This window comes from Eubalaena glacialis, chromosome X, assembly GCF_028564815.1.
Source record: "Eubalaena glacialis isolate mEubGla1 chromosome X, mEubGla1.1.hap2.+ XY, whole genome shotgun sequence".
NCBI classification, from domain to species: Eukaryota; Metazoa; Chordata; class Mammalia; order Artiodactyla; family Balaenidae; genus Eubalaena; species Eubalaena glacialis.
In genome coordinates this window covers 48,577,527-48,593,353 of record NC_083736.1, presented here as the reverse complement: position 1 = coordinate 48,593,353, position 15,827 = coordinate 48,577,527, and positions in this window count along the sequence as shown.

Genomic DNA, 15,827 nt, shown 5'->3' with positions numbered 1-15,827 from the left:
CTCAGGGTCTTTGTACTTGCTTTTCCCTCTGCCTGGAATTCTTTTCGTCCAGCTATCCATATCGTTGACTTCCCATCCTTCAGGTTTCAGTTCAAATGTCATATCCTTAAAGAGGCTTTCCCTGACGAGCTTATCTGACAAAGACCTCTCCACTCCAACCCCAGGTCCCACTTGATTACATTTTCCTGTTTTATTTTCTTTATATAACTTTTACTATCTGAACTTACCTTGTTTATTTATGATTTGCTTATGAGAGCCAAGCCCATGTCTGCCTTGTACTTCATTGTATCGCCAGCATTTAGAGCAGTGCTGGACCAAAGCAGATGCTGAAGAAATTTTTGTTGCATGAATTAATTTATGACTTTTCTCTGATAACCAGAAGTACAGCCTTAGGTAGAGGGTCTTGTATAATATACTCACCCTCACGGGGGAACAAAACTGATATCTAGGGAACCCTCAGTTCTATAAGTCCCACATTAGTATGCAGAGCACAAGTTTCTTTGATTATTGATCCTGAGGAGTAGGAAGAAAAAAAGATTTGTGACATCATTGGAATTGCAGCTAACACTCTCATTTCCTAAGTTTCCTCCATCATTGCATCATTCACTCAGGATTCAAAGTCCTAAAAGAGAGCCAAATTTGGGTCAAATGCCCACACAGCGTCTATAACAGAGGGGAGGTAAAAAAAAGGATCTGGTCCCATTGGCTTTTGTAATAGGAGCCAGCAGTGGGAAGCAGGTGTTGGGAATTCCCCTCCTGCCTAGACTACACACAGTGGAAAGTATGAAACTGGATAGCCCAAAAAACAACAACTGTCAGGTTTTTAGGCAATGAAGTAGGAGCCTCAGTCTGAAACAATCTCTTAACAATTGCCAGGAAGAAGTGGAACGGAGGTCATGAAGTCCTTAAAGGACTACCTGGTATGGTCATCTTGGGAGGAAATGCAAAGCCAAAGCCAGAGCAAGTGTCAAAACTGGTTAAGGAAGCAAGAGGCCTACAGAGTCCTCCAGCCACCAAGTTGAAGATGGATCTCTTCTGGGGAATTTTTCTTTTCTTTAAAAATTTTCAATCTTTAAAATCCTTTAAAATTGTTTTAAATTCTGGCTCTCTGGGTCCCAGAGTTGGATTGATTTGCTCAATCATTGTGGCAGATAAGACCCTAGGATGACCCCCAAAGAATCCCACTTCCTGATGTCCGTGCATGCGTGCAGACAGAACTTGTATCTTGCTTCTAACCAATAGGACATGGCAAAGGGGATGGGTTGTCACTCTTGTGTTGACATTACGTTATACATGACCCCATCTTAGAAGACTGGAATCAGAGAGACTGCCCTTGCTGGGTCTGAAGAAGCCAGCACCTGTAGTGCAGACTGGCGAGACTCTGAAGCACAGAACCCAGCTTATCTGTGCCAAGACTCTCGATACACAGCAATTGGGAGATAATAAATGTGTGTGTTGTTTTAAGCTACTAAATTTGTGGTAGTTTGTTACACAGCAATAGAAAAGTAATGCAATCATACTCCTTAGTGGTATCATCAATCCAAACATGGTACCACATAGAGTTAATAATAGCACCTTCCTCATAAAGTTGTTATAAGGATACCATGAGTTTAATATTGTAAAGGGCTTAGAACAGTTCCTGGCACATATATGAGTGCTTTTAGTTATTTTTTTAAGGGGGAGTGGTCTCATCTTCATCTCAATAACTTCCACATTTACACTATTGAGATTTGTTTATGCTGGTAATTTTACCATCTCTGCAGAGATCTCACAGGTTTCTGGACCATTCCTTAATCTATTTGGTATGTCATGGAGCATCTTGTATCATGGCTTGGAGGACAATGATATTTAATTTGGCTGTTTTGGTAAGATCTCTTTATTTTTTCTTTCCTTTTTTTCCATTTTTTATTGTGGTAAAATATATATAACATGAAACCTACCATTTTAACCATTTAAAAGTGTATAATACAGGGGCATTAAGTACAACTATCACCACTATCTATTTCCAGAACATTTTCATTATTCCAAATGGAAACCCCATGTCCGTTAATCAGTCACTCCCAGTTTTCCCCTCCCCCAATCTGCTGAAACCACAAATATGTTTTCTGTCTCTATGAATTTACCTATTCTGGATATTTCATATCCAGAATATGAGTCACATATGGAGTCACACAATATGTGGCCTTTTGTGTCTGGTTTCTTTCGCTTAGCATCTTTTCAAAGTTCATCCATGTTGTAGCACGCATCAGTACTTCATTCTTTTTTAATGGCTGAATAACATTCCATTGTATGGATATACTACATTTGTTTATCTACTTATCAGTTTGTGGACATTTGGAATGTTTCCACCATTTGGCTTCTGTGAATAGTGTTGCTCTGAATATTTATATATATAAGATTTTGTTTGAAAACCTGTTTTCAATTCTTTTGGGTATATAAAGGGTGGAATTTCTGGATCATGTGGTAATTCTGTGTTTAACTTGTTGATGAGCCACCAAACTGTTTTCCACAGTGGCTGCACCATTTTACATTGCCACCAGAAATGTATGATGGTGGGACTTCCCTGACGGTCCAGTGGTTAAGGCTCCACGCTCCCAATGCACGGGGCACAGGTTCGATCCCTGGTCGGGGAACTAAGATCCCGCATGCTGCATGACGCGGCCTAAAAAAAAAAAGAAAGAAAAAAAAGAAATGTATGATGGTTCCAATTTCTCCATATCCTTAACACGTTAATTTCTGGTTTTTAAAAAAAATTTTTTTATTAAGGCCATCCCAGTAGGTGTGAAGTGGTATATCACTGTGGTTTTGATTTGCATTTGTATATCTTCTTTGGATACGTGTCTATTCAAGTCCTTTGCCCATTTTTTTTTTTTTTGGCCACACCATGCGGCACGTGGGATCTTAGGCCCCCGACCAGGGATCGAATCCGTGCCCCCTGTAGTGGAAGCACGGAGTCTTAACCACTGGACCACCAGGGAAGCCCCCCTTTGCCCATTTTAAATTGGGTTGTCTTTTGGTTGTTGAGCTATAGGAGTTTGTTATATAACCTAGATACTAGTCCCTTATCAAATGTATGTTTTGCAAATACATTCTCTTTTAAATTTTGATGAAGTCTGATTTATCATTTTTTTCTTTAGTTGCTTGTGCTTTTGGTGTCATATCTAAGAAACCATTGTTGTATCCAAGGTTATGATGATTTACTCCTATGTTTTCTTCAAAGTGTTTTATAGTTTTAATTCTTATATTGGTTCTTACTTAGGCCTTTGATCCATTTTGAGTTCATTTTTGCATATGGTGTGAGGTAATAGTGCAACTTCATCCTTTTGCATGTAAATATCCAGTTCTCTCAGCACTATTTGTTGAAAAGACTGTTTTTTTCCCATTGCATGGTCTTGGCAGCCTTGTTGAAAATCAAGTGACCATAAATGTATGGGCTTATTTCTGGATTCTCAATTCTATTCCATTAATCTCAATATCTATCCTTATGTCATTACCATACTTTTGATTACTGTAGTTTTGTAGTAAGATTTGAAATCAGGAAGTGTGAGTCCTTTGTTCTTTTTCAAGATTGTTTGAACTTTTGATAAGACCCTTTTAATCTTTAATATCCATTACCTACATCACTTTCTGTAGCCTACATTTAGTTTGGGCTTTCAAGAAGAACCGTACTGCTCCCTTAGTTTTAAAGTAGATTGAAATATATAATCCCACTAACTTTCTAGTGCTGATGAGTATTTATAAACCGGAATTAAAAGTAACAATGTCCTGTTGATTTCTCTGAGCACAAAAATCTACAGTTAACTGGAAATGCTACATAAATGTTTTTGAAGGTTACTTCTTCCAGATAGCCTTAACAATTGAAACATGGAGTTGCAATCATTTTGTTGCTGATGTAAGCAGGATCAGGGGTTCAGCCTTCATTTACTTGAACAAGACAGGAGGTGATGCAACCTGAATTCAACCCCAGGGGATTGAAGAAAACTGCTTTCTCTTTTTTTTATATATATAATTTATGTTAACACTCTTATTCATTTATTTTTTTTGGCTGCGTTGGGTCTTCGTTGCTGTGCGCGGGCTTTCTCTAGTTGCTGCGAGCGGGGGCTACTCTTCGTTGTGGTGCGCGGGCTTCTCATTGCGGTGGCTTCTCTTGTTGAGGAGCATGGGCTCTAGGTGCGCGGGCTTCAGTAGTTGTGGCACACGGGCTCAGTAGTTGTGGCTCACGGGCTCTAGAGCGCAGGCTCAGTAGTGGTGGCGCATGGGCTTAGTTCCTCCACGGTATGTGGGATCTTCCCAGACCAGGGCTCGAACCCATGAGCCCTGCATTGGCAGGCAGATTCTTAACCACTGCACCACCAGGGAAGCCCCGAAACTGCTTTCTCTTGACATAGGATTCTCATCTAGCAAAGTGAGCTGTGGGAGCTCTAATCTGTTTGTTACATATGCAGCTGGGCTTATATTTTTCTTCTCATTTTCATGAAAAAAAATGTTGGAATTGATTGCCATGTTGAAGGTCACTCCATAATTCATGACAAACAACAACAGTAGCATTCTTATTAAATTTAAACATTTTTTAATTGAAAACTGTTTTTATGTAATTGTGATTCACATGCAGTTGTAAGAAGTAATACAGAGAGATCCCTTGTACACTTTACCTAGTCTCCCCCAATGGTAGCATTCTGCAAAACTATAGCATAATATCACATTTAGGATACTGAGAATGATACAAGCCACCGATCTTATTCAGATTTTCTCAGTTTTGCTAATACTCATTTTCGTGCGTGTGCGTGCGTGTTTGTATCAAATTCTGTACAATCTTATTACCTATGTAGGTTTGTGTGTCCGTCACCATAGTTAAGATACAGAACAGTTCCATCATCACAGGATCCCTCATATTCCTCTTTTATAACCACTCCCACCTCCCTCCTGTGCCCCCTCTCTACCAACACCCTAGCAACCACTAATCTGTCTTCCAATTATAAAATGTTGTCATTTCAAAAATGTTATACTGATCAAATCATACAATATGTAACTTTTGGAGATTTGCCTTTGTCCACTCACCATAATTCCCTGCAGATTCAGCTAAGTTATCAATAGCTCATTCCTTTTTATTGCTGAGTAGTATTCAAGGATATAGATGTCCCACAGATAGTGTAACCATTGACCTATTGAAAGACATCCAGACTGGTTCTAGTTTTTGGCTATTACAAATAAAGTTACTATGAACATTCATGTACAGGTTTTAGTGTGAACATAAACTTTCAGTTCTCTGGGATAAATGCCCAGAAGCACAATTGCCGGGTCATATGGTAATTGCATATTTAGGTTTTTGTTGTTGTTGGTTTTGATTTTTTTAATTGAGGTATAGTTGATATATAATATTATAATATTTTCAGGTGTACAAATACTGATTCAAAATTTTTATAAATTATACCCCATTTAAAGTTATAAAATATTGGCTATATTCCCTGTGCTGTACAATATATTCTTTTTTTTTTTTTTTTTGGCCACACAGCATGTGGGATCTTCCCCGACCAGGGATCAAACCCGTGTTCCCTGCATTGGGAGTGCAGAGTCTTAACCACTGGACCACCAGTGAAGTCCGTACAATATATTCTTGTAGCTTATTTATTTTATAATAGTAGTTTGTACCTCTTAATTCGCTAATCTTTCCCCTCCCTCTGCCTCCTCACTGGTAACCACTAGTTTGCTCTCTATATCTGTGAATCTGTTTCTGTTTTGTTATATTCACTAGCTTGTTTTATTTTTTAGATTTCACATATAAGTGATAACATACAGTATTTGTCTATCTCATCTTACTTATTTCACTAAGCATAATACTCTCCAGGTCCAGCCATGTAGTTGCAAATGGCAAAATTTCATTCTTTTTTATGGCTTCGTAGTAGTCCATTGTATATGGGATATAACCATATCTTCCTTATCCATTCATCTGTTAATGGACACATAGGTGGCATTCAAATATAGGTTATTGTAACTAATGCTGCTATGAATATCAAGGTGCCTGTATCTTTTCAAAATAGAGTTTTTGTTTTCTTCAGACATATAGCCAGGAGTGGAATTGCTGGATCATATGGTAGTTTTATTTTTAGTTTTTTGAGGAACCTCTATACCGTTTTCACAGTGGCTGCACCAATTTATATTCCCACCAACAGTGTACAAGGGTTTTCCACATCCTCACCAACATTTGTGGTCTCTTGATGATAGCCATTCTGACAGGTGTGAGGTGATATTTCATTGTGGTTTTGATTTGCATTTCTCTGATGATTAGCAATGTTGAACATCCTTTCATGTGCCTGTTGGCCATCTGTAAGTCTTCTTTGGAAAAATGTCTATTCAGGTCTTCTGCCCATTTCTTTTTAATCATTATTATCCTCATTTTAATTTTTTTAACATCTTTATTGGAGTATAATTGCTTTACAATACTGTGTTAGTTTCTGCTGTATAACAAAGTGAATCAGCTATATGTATACATATATCTCCATACCCCCTCCCTCTTGCGCCTCCCTCCCACCCTCCCTATCCCACCCCTCTAGGTGGTCACAAAGCACGGAGCTGATCTCCCTGTGCTATGCAGCTGCTTCCCACTAGCTATTTTACATTTGGTAGTGTTTATATGTCAATGCTACTCTTTCACTTCGCCCCAGCTTACCCTTCGCCCTCCCCGTGTCCTCAAGTCCATTCTCTATGTCTGCGTCTTTATTCCTGTCCTGCCCCTAGGTCCTTCAGAACCATTTTTTTGTTGTTTTAGATTCCATGTATATGTGTTAGCATACAGTATTTGTCTTTCTCTTTCTGACTTACTTCACTCTGTATGACAGACTCTAACTCCATCCACCTCACTACAAATAACTCAATTTCATTTCTTTTTATGGCCGAGTAATATTCCATTGTATATATGTGCCACATTTTCTTTTTCCATGCATCTGTCGATGGACACTTAGGTTGCTTCCATGTCCTGGCTATTGTAAATACTGCTGCAATGAACATCGGGGTACATGTCTCTTTTTGAATTATGGTTTTCTCAGGGTATATGGCCAGTAGTGGGATTGGTGGGTCATATGGTAGTTCTATTTTTAGTTTTTTAAGGAACCTCCATACTGTTCTCCATAGTGGCTGTATCAATTTACATTCCTACCGACAGTGCAAGAGGGTTCCCTTTTCTCCACACCCTCTCCAGCATTTATTGTTTGTAGATTTTTTGATGATGGCCATTCTGATTGGTGTGAGGTGATACCTCATTGTGGTTTTGATTTGCATTTCTCTAATGATTAGTGATGTTCAACATTCTTTCATGTGTTTGTTGGCAATCTCTATGTCTTCTTTGGAGAAATGTCTACTTAGGTCTTCCACCCATTTTTGGATTGGGTTGTTTTTTTGATATTGAGCTGCATGAGCTGCTTGTATATTTTGCAGATTAATCCTTTGTCAGTTACTTCATTTGCAAATATTTTCTCCCATTCTAAGGGTTGTCTCTTCGTCTTGTTTATGTTTTCCTTTGCTGTACAAAAGCTTTTAAGTTTCATTAGGTCCCATTGTTTATTTTTGTTTTTATTTCCATTTCTCTAGGAAGTGGGTCAAAAAGGATCTTACTGTGATTTATCTCATAGAGTGTTCTGCCTATGTTTTCCTCTAAGAGTTTTATAGTGTCTGGCCTTACATTTAGGTCTTTAATCCATTTTGAGTTTATTTTTGTGTATGGTGTTAGGAAGTGTTCTAATTTCATTCTTTTGCATGTGGCTGTCCAGTTTTCCCAGCACCACTTATTGAAGAGGCTGCCTTTTCTCCATTGTATATTCTTGCCTCCTTTGTCAAAGATAAGGTGACCATATGTGCGTGGGTTTATCTCTGGGCTTTCTATCCTTTTCCATTGATCTATATTTCTGTTTTTGTGCCAGTATCATACTGTCTTGATTAATGTAGTAGTATAGTAGTATAGTCTGTAGTCAGGGAGCCTGATTCCTCCAGCTCTGTGTTTCTTTCTCAAGATTGTTTGGCTATTCGGGGACTTCTGTGTTTCCATACAAATTGTAAAATTTTTTTGTTCTAGTTCTGTGAAAACTGCCTTTGGTAGTTTGACAGGGATTCCATTGAATCTGTAGATTGCTTTGGGTAGTATAGTCGTTTTCACAATGTTGATTCTCCAATCCAAGAACCTGGTATATCTCGCCATCTGTTTGTATCATTTTAAATTTCTTTCATCGGTGTCCTATAGTTTGCTGCATACACGTCTTTTGTACCCTTAGGAAGGTTTATTCCTAGGTATTTTGTTCTTTTTGTTACAATGGTAAATGGGATTGTTTCCTTAATTTCTCTTTCAGATTTTTCATCATTAGTGTAGAGGAAAACAAGAGATTTCTGTGCATTCATTTTGTATCCTGCTACTTTCCCAAATTCATTGATTAGCTCTAGTATTTTTCTGGTAGCATCTTTAGGATTCTCTATGTATAGTATCATGGCATCTGCAAACAGTGAGAGTTTTACTCTATCTTTTCCAATTTGGATTCCTTTTATTTACTTTTCTTCTCTGACTGCTGGGGCTAAAACTTCCAAAACTATGTTGAATAATGTCGGTGAGAGTGGGTAACCTTCTCTTGTTCCTGATCTTAGAGTAAATGCTTTCAGTTTTTCAACATTGAGAACGATGTTGGCTGTGGGTTTGTCATATATGGCCTTTATTATGTTGAGGTAGGTTCCCTCTGTGCACACTTTCTGGGGAGTTTTTATCATAAATGGGGGTTGAAATTTGTCAAAAGCTTTTTCTGCATCTATTGAGATGATCATACAGTTTTTTTTTGTTTTGTTTGTTTGTTTTATTTATTTTTGGCTGTATTGGGTCTTCGTTTCTGCGTGAGGGCTTTCTCTAGTTGAGGCAGGCGGGGGCCACTCTTCATCACAGTGCACGGGCCTCTCACTATCGTGGCCTCTCTTGTTGCGGAGCACAGGCTCCAGACGCACAGGCTCAGTAATTGTGGCTCATGGGCCCAGTTGCTCCACGGCATGTGGGATCTTCCCAGACCAGGGCTCGAATCCATGTCCCCTGCATTAGCAGGCAGATTTTCAACCACTGCGCCACCAGGGAAGCCCCCGATCATACGGTTTTTATCCTTCAGTTTGTTAATATGGTGTGTCACATTGATTGATTTGTGTATACTGAAGAATCCTTGCATTCTTGGGATAAGCACCACTTGATCATGGTGTATGATCCTTTTAATGTGCTGTTGGATTCTGTTTGCTAGTATTTTGTTCAGGATTTTTGCATCTATGTTCATCAGTGATATTGGCCTGTAATCTTTTTTGTGACATCTTTGTCTAGTTTTGGTATCAGGGTGATGGTGCCCTCGTAGAATGAGTTTGGGAGTGTTCCTCCCTCTGCTATATTTTGGAAGACTTTGAGAAGGATAGATGTTAGCTCTTCTCTAAATGTTTGATAGAATGTGCCTGTGAAGCCATCTGGTCCTGGGCTTTTGTTTGTTGGGAGATTTTTAATCACAGTTTCAATTTCAGTGCTTGTGATTGGTCTGTTCATATTTTCTATTTCTTCCTAGTTCAGTCTTGGAAGTTTGTACTTTTCTAAGAATTTGTCCATTTCTTCCAGGTTGCCCATTTCATTGGCATAGAGTTGCTTGTAGTAATCTCTCATGATCCTTTGTATTTCTCAGTGTCAGTTATTACGTCTCCTTTTCATTTCTAGTTCTGTTGATTTGAGTCTCCTCCCTTTTTTCCTTGATAAGTCTGGCTAATGGTTTATCAATTTTATTTATCTTCTCAAAGTACCAGCTTTTCATTTTATTGCTACTGTGTCCTTCATTTCTTTTTCATTTATTTCTGATCTGATCTTTATGATTTCTTTCCTTCAGCTAACTTTGGGATTTTTCTGTTCTTCTTTCTCTTATTGCTTTAGGTGTAAGGTTAAGTTGTTTATTTGAGATTTTTCTTGTTTCTTGAGGTAGGATTGTTTTGCTAAAAACTTCCCTCTTAGAACCGCTTTTGCTGCATCCCATACGTTTTGGGTCGTCGTATTTTGGGTCATCGTGTTTTCATTGTCATTTGTTTCTAGGTAGTTTTTGATTTCCTCTTGGATTTCTTCAGTGATCTTTTGGTTATTTAGTAGTGTATTGTTTAGCCTCCATGTGTTTGTATTTTTTACAGATTTTTTTCCTGTAATTGATATCTAGTCTCATAGCGTTGTGGTCAGAAAGGAACTTGATAGGATTTCAATTTTCTTAAATTTACCAAGGCTTGATTTGTGACCCAGGATATGATCTGTCCTGGAGAATGTTCCATGAGCACTTGAGAAGAAAGTGTATTCTGTTGTTTTTGGATGGAATGTCCTATAAATATCAATTAAGTCCATCTTGTTTAATGTATCATTTAAAACTTGTGTTTCCTTATTTATTTTCATTTTGGATGATCTGTCCATTGGTGAAAGTGGGGTGTTAAAGTCCCCTACTATGATTGTGTTACTGTCGATTTCCCCTTTTATGGCTTTTAGCATTTGCCTTATGTATTGAGGTGCTCCTATGTTGGGTGCATAAATATTTACAACTGTTATATCTTCTTCTTGGATTGATCCTTTGATCATTATGTAGTGTCCTTCTTTGTCTCTTGTAATAGTCTTTATTTTAAAGTCAGTTTTGTCTGATATGAGAATTGCTACTCCAGCTTTCTTTTGATTTCCATTTGCATGGAATATCTTTTTCCATCCCCTCACTTTCAGTCTGTATTTGTCCCTAGGTGTGAAGTGGGTCTCTTGTAGACAGCATATATATGGGTATTGTTTTTGTATCCATTCAGCCAGTCTATATCTTTTGGTTGGAGCATTTAATCCATTTACATTTAAGGTAGTTATCGATATGTAGGCTCCTATTACCATCTTCTTCATTGTTTTCAGTTTGTTATTGTAGGTTTTTTTTCCTTCTCTTGTGTTTCCTGCCTAGAGAAGTTCCTTTAACATTTGTTGTAGAGCTGGCTTGGTGGTGCTGAATTCTCTCAGCTTTTGCTTCTCTGTGAAGTTTTTAATTTCTCCGTTGAATCTGAATGAGATCCTTGCTGGGTAGAGTAATCTTGGTTGTAGGTTTTTCCCTTCATCACTCTAAATATGTCCTGTCACTCCCTTCTGGCTTGCAGAGTTTCTGCTGAAAGATCAGCTGTTAACCTTATGGGGATTCCCTTGTATGTTATTTGCTATTTTTCCCTTGCTGCTTTTAATATTTTTTCTTTGTATTTAATTTTTGATAGTTTGATTAATATGTGTTTTGGTGTGTTTCTCCTTGGATTTATCCTGTATGGGACTCTCTGCACTTCCTGGACTTGATTGACTATTTCCTTTCCCATATTAGGGACGTTTTCAACTATAATCACTTCAAATATTTTCTCAGTCCCTTTCTTTTTCTCTTCTTCTTCTGGGACCCCTATAATTCGAATGTTGGTGCATTTAATGTTGTCCCAGCGGTCTCTGAGACTGTCCTCAATTCTTTTCATTCTTTTTTCTTTATTCTGCTCTGTGGTAGTTATTTCCACTATTTTATCTTCCAGGTCACTTATCCGTTCTTCTGTCTCAGTTATTCTGCTACTGATTCCTTCTAGAGAATTTTTAATTTCATTTATTGTGTTGTTCATCATTGTTTGTTTGCTCTTTAGTTCTTCTTGGTCCTTGTTAAACGTTTCTTGTATTTTCTCCATTCCATTTCCAAGATTTTGGATCATCTTTACTATCATTACTCTGAATTCTTTTTCGGGTAGACTCCCTATTTCCTCTTCATTTGTTTGGTCTGGTGGGTTTTTACCTTGCTCCTTCATCTGCTGTGTGTTTCTCTGTCTTCTCATTTTGCTTAACTTACTGTGTTTCGGGTCTCCTTTTTGCAGGCTGCAGGTTCGTAGTTCCCGTTGTTTTTGGTGTCAGCCCCCAGTGGGTAAGGTTGGTTCAGTGGGTTGTGTAGGCTTCCTGGTGGAGGGGACTGGTGCCTGTGTTCTGGTGGATGAGGCTGGATCTTGTCTTTCTGGTGGGCAGGACCACGTCTGGTGGTGTGTTTTGGGGTGTCTGTGGCCTTATTATGATTTTAGGCAGCCTCTCTGCTAATGGGTGGGGTTGTGTTCCTGTCTTGCTAGTTGTTTGGCATGGTGTGTCCAGCACTGTAGCTTGCTGGTCATTGAGTGGAGCTGGGTCTTACCATTGAGATGGAGATCTCTGGAAGAGCTTTCGCTGTTTGATATTATGTGGAGCAGGGAGGTCTCTGGTGTACCAATGTCCTGAACTCAGCTCTCCCACCTCAGAGGCACAGGCCTGACACCAGGCTGGAGCACGAAGACCCTGTCAGCCACAAGGCTCAGAAGAAAAGGGAGAAAGAAAGAGAGAAAGAGAGAAAGAAAGAAAGAAAGAAAGAAAGAAAGAAAGAAAGAAAGAAAGAAAGAAAGAGAAAGAAAGAAAAAGAGAAAGAAAGAAAGAAAGAAGACAAAAAAATGAACACACAGAACCCTATGAGAAATGGTAAAAGCAAACTTATACAGGCAAAACCACACAAAGAAGCATACATATACATACTCACCGAAAGAGAAAAAGGAAAAAAAATTATATATATATATAGAGAGAAATGCAAGTCAAAACTACAGTGAGGTATCACCACACACCGGTCAGAATGGCCATCATCAAAAAGTCTACAAACAATAAATGCTGGAGAGGGTGTGGAGAAAAGGGAACACTCTTGCACTGTTGGTGGGAATGTAAATTGATACAGCCACTGTGGAAAACAGTATGGAGGTTCCTTAAAAAACTAAAAATAGGACTACTATATGACCCAGCAATCCCCCTACTGGGCATATACCATGAGAAAACCATAATTCAAAAAGAGTCATGTACCAAAATGTTCATTGCAGCTCTATTTACAATAGCCAGGACATGGAAGCAACCTAAGTGTCCATCAACAGATGAATGGATAAAGAAGATGTGGCACATACAGGGAGCTGGGATCCCACATGCCTCGCAGCCAAAAAACCAAAACATAAAAAAAAAAAGAAAAACAGAAGCACTATTGTAGCAAGTTCAATAAAGCCTTTAAAAAAATGGTCCACATCAAAAAAAAATCTTGAAAAAATATCTATGATCCATTTTTAGTTAATTTTCATATAAGGTATGATGTTTAAGTCAAGATTCATATTTTTGTCTATGGATGACTAATTGCTCCAGCACCACTTGTTGCAAGACTGTCCTTCCTCCACTGAATTTCTTTTGCTCCATTTTCAAAAATCAGTTTGGCATATTTGTGTGGGTCTATTTCTGGGTTCTCTATTCTGTTTCATTGATCCATGTGCCTATCCCTTTACTAATACCACAGAGTCTTGATTACATAGCTATATAATAAGTCTTGAAATTGGGTAGACTGGTTCTTCTCACTTTATTCTTCTTTTTCCAGATTGCTTAGCTATTCTAGGGCTTGTACCTTTTCATATACATTTTATTTATTTATTTTGTTTTTTTAATTGAAGTATAGTTGATTTACAATGCTGTGTTAGTTTCTGGTGTACAGCAAATTGATTCAGTTATACCTATATATTCTTTTCATATTCCTTTTCATTATAAGTTATTACAAGATATTGAATATAATTTCCTGTGCTATACAGTAGGTCCTTGTTGTTTATCTATTTTATATGTAGTAGTGTGTATCTGTTAATCCTAAACTCCTAATTTATCCTTCCTCCTCCCTCTTCACCTTTCCCCTTTGGTAACCATAAGTTTGTTTTCTATGTCTGTGAGTCTGTTTCTGTTTTGTAAATAATTTCATTTGTATCATATTTTAGATTCCACATGTAAGTGATATCATATATTTGTCTTTCTTTGTCTTATTTCACTCAGTATGATAATATCTAGGGCCATCCACGTTGCTGCAAATGACATTATTTCATTCCTTTTTATGGCTGAGTAATATTCCATTGTGTATATATATACCACATCTTCTTTATCCATTCATCTCTCAGTGTACTTTTAGGTTGCTTCCATGTCTTGGCTGCTATGAGCAGTGGGGTGCATATATCTTTTCTAGCTAGAGTTTTTTCTGAATATATGCTCAGGAGTGGGATTGCTGGATCATATGGTAACTCTATTTTTAGTTTTTTAAGGAATAAAACTCCATACTGTTTTCCATAGTAGCTGCACCAATTTACATTCTCACCAACAGTATAGGAGGGTTCCCTTTTCTCCATACCCTCTCCAGCATTTATTGTTTGTGGACTTTTTAATGATGGCCATTCTGACTGGTGTGAGGTGATACCTCATTGTGGTTTTGATTTTCATTTCTCTGATAATTAGCAATGTTGAGCATCCTTTCATGTGCTTTTTGGCCATCTGGATGTCTTCTTTGGAGAAATGTCTATTTAGGTCTTCTGCCCATTTTTTGACTGGGTTGTTTGTTTTTATGTTATTGAGTTGTATGAGCTGTTTGTATATTTTGGAAATTAATCCCTTGCTGGTCACATTGTTTGCAAATATTTTCTGCCAGTCTGTAGGTTGTCGTTTTTAGTATGCATTTTAAAGTAAGCTAGTTTATGTCTACAAAACTGTTGCTGGGGACTTCCCTGGGTGGTGCAGTGGTTAAGAATCCACCTGCCAATGCAGGGGACACGGGTTCCAGCCCTGGTCTGGGAATTTCCAGATCAGCAGCATCAGCATCACCCTAACCATAGACCAAACTCTCACAGGGCATCACAGCAAATTCACAGGGGCTCCAGTATGTGGCATTTGTCAGGCTCTAGGCAAATGACCAGCTTGATGCAGTTCAGTTTCAACAGGACTGCTCTACATCCTTTTAATGACATCATATCTTTGCCAAGCTGAGTTCTGGGGTAGTTGCTGTGATAAAAAGCAACTACCATGTGAAAATGAATGTGAAAAAGAGGGTAACAGTGTCCAACAGGAGTCAAAGGTTTGAGGAGTTACATGAAGCCAGAAAAAACTATCCTGAGCCACACTTCTTTCTAAAAACTTAGAAAAACCTTCACATGAAGTGAATAAGGAACAGATTAACATCTGTTCAGACAATAAAAGTGTGCCAGAAAGATATGGCGAGAAAGCCAATCAAAATTATATCCTATTGCAAAATGAGCTAAAAGATAAGACAATGACAGAATAGCCTAAATTAGAAAACTCAGAAGTAAGGCAACACAAAGAATTAGTAACAAAAAACATAACAAAAAGAAATGAGGAGATAAAGCATTTAAGAGATAGTGGCAAACATTATGTACTAATTTTAAGCAAAGATGCAACATATGGATAAACAGGGGTTCTTGTAGCAGGAAAACCAATGCCAGGAAATGAAACAAATACTAAAAACTATAAATCGAGAAAACTTTTAGGAGTACAAAGTTTCAATCATGCAGGATGAATTAAGTTCTGGAGGTTTAATGTACAGCATGGTGACTACAGTTAACAACAGTGTATTCCATACTTGAAATCCTCTAAGAGAGGAGATCTAAAGTGATCTCACGTCCCCACTCCCTCAAACACAGAGGGTAACTATGTGAGTGAGATATGTTAATTAGCTTGACAGGTAATTATTTCACAACGTATACAAATATCAAAATATCGTGTGGTATACCTTAAACACATACATATGTGTCCTCAAGTCCAAACTCTAGTAGGTCTGTGTCTTTAATCCCATCTTGCCCCTAGGTTCTTCATGACTTTTTTTTTCCCTTAGATTCCATATGTATGTGTTAGCATACGGTATTTGTTTTTCTCTTTGACTTACTTCACTCTGTATGACAGACTCTAGGTCCATCCATCTCACTACAAATAACTCAATTTCGTTTCTTTTTAT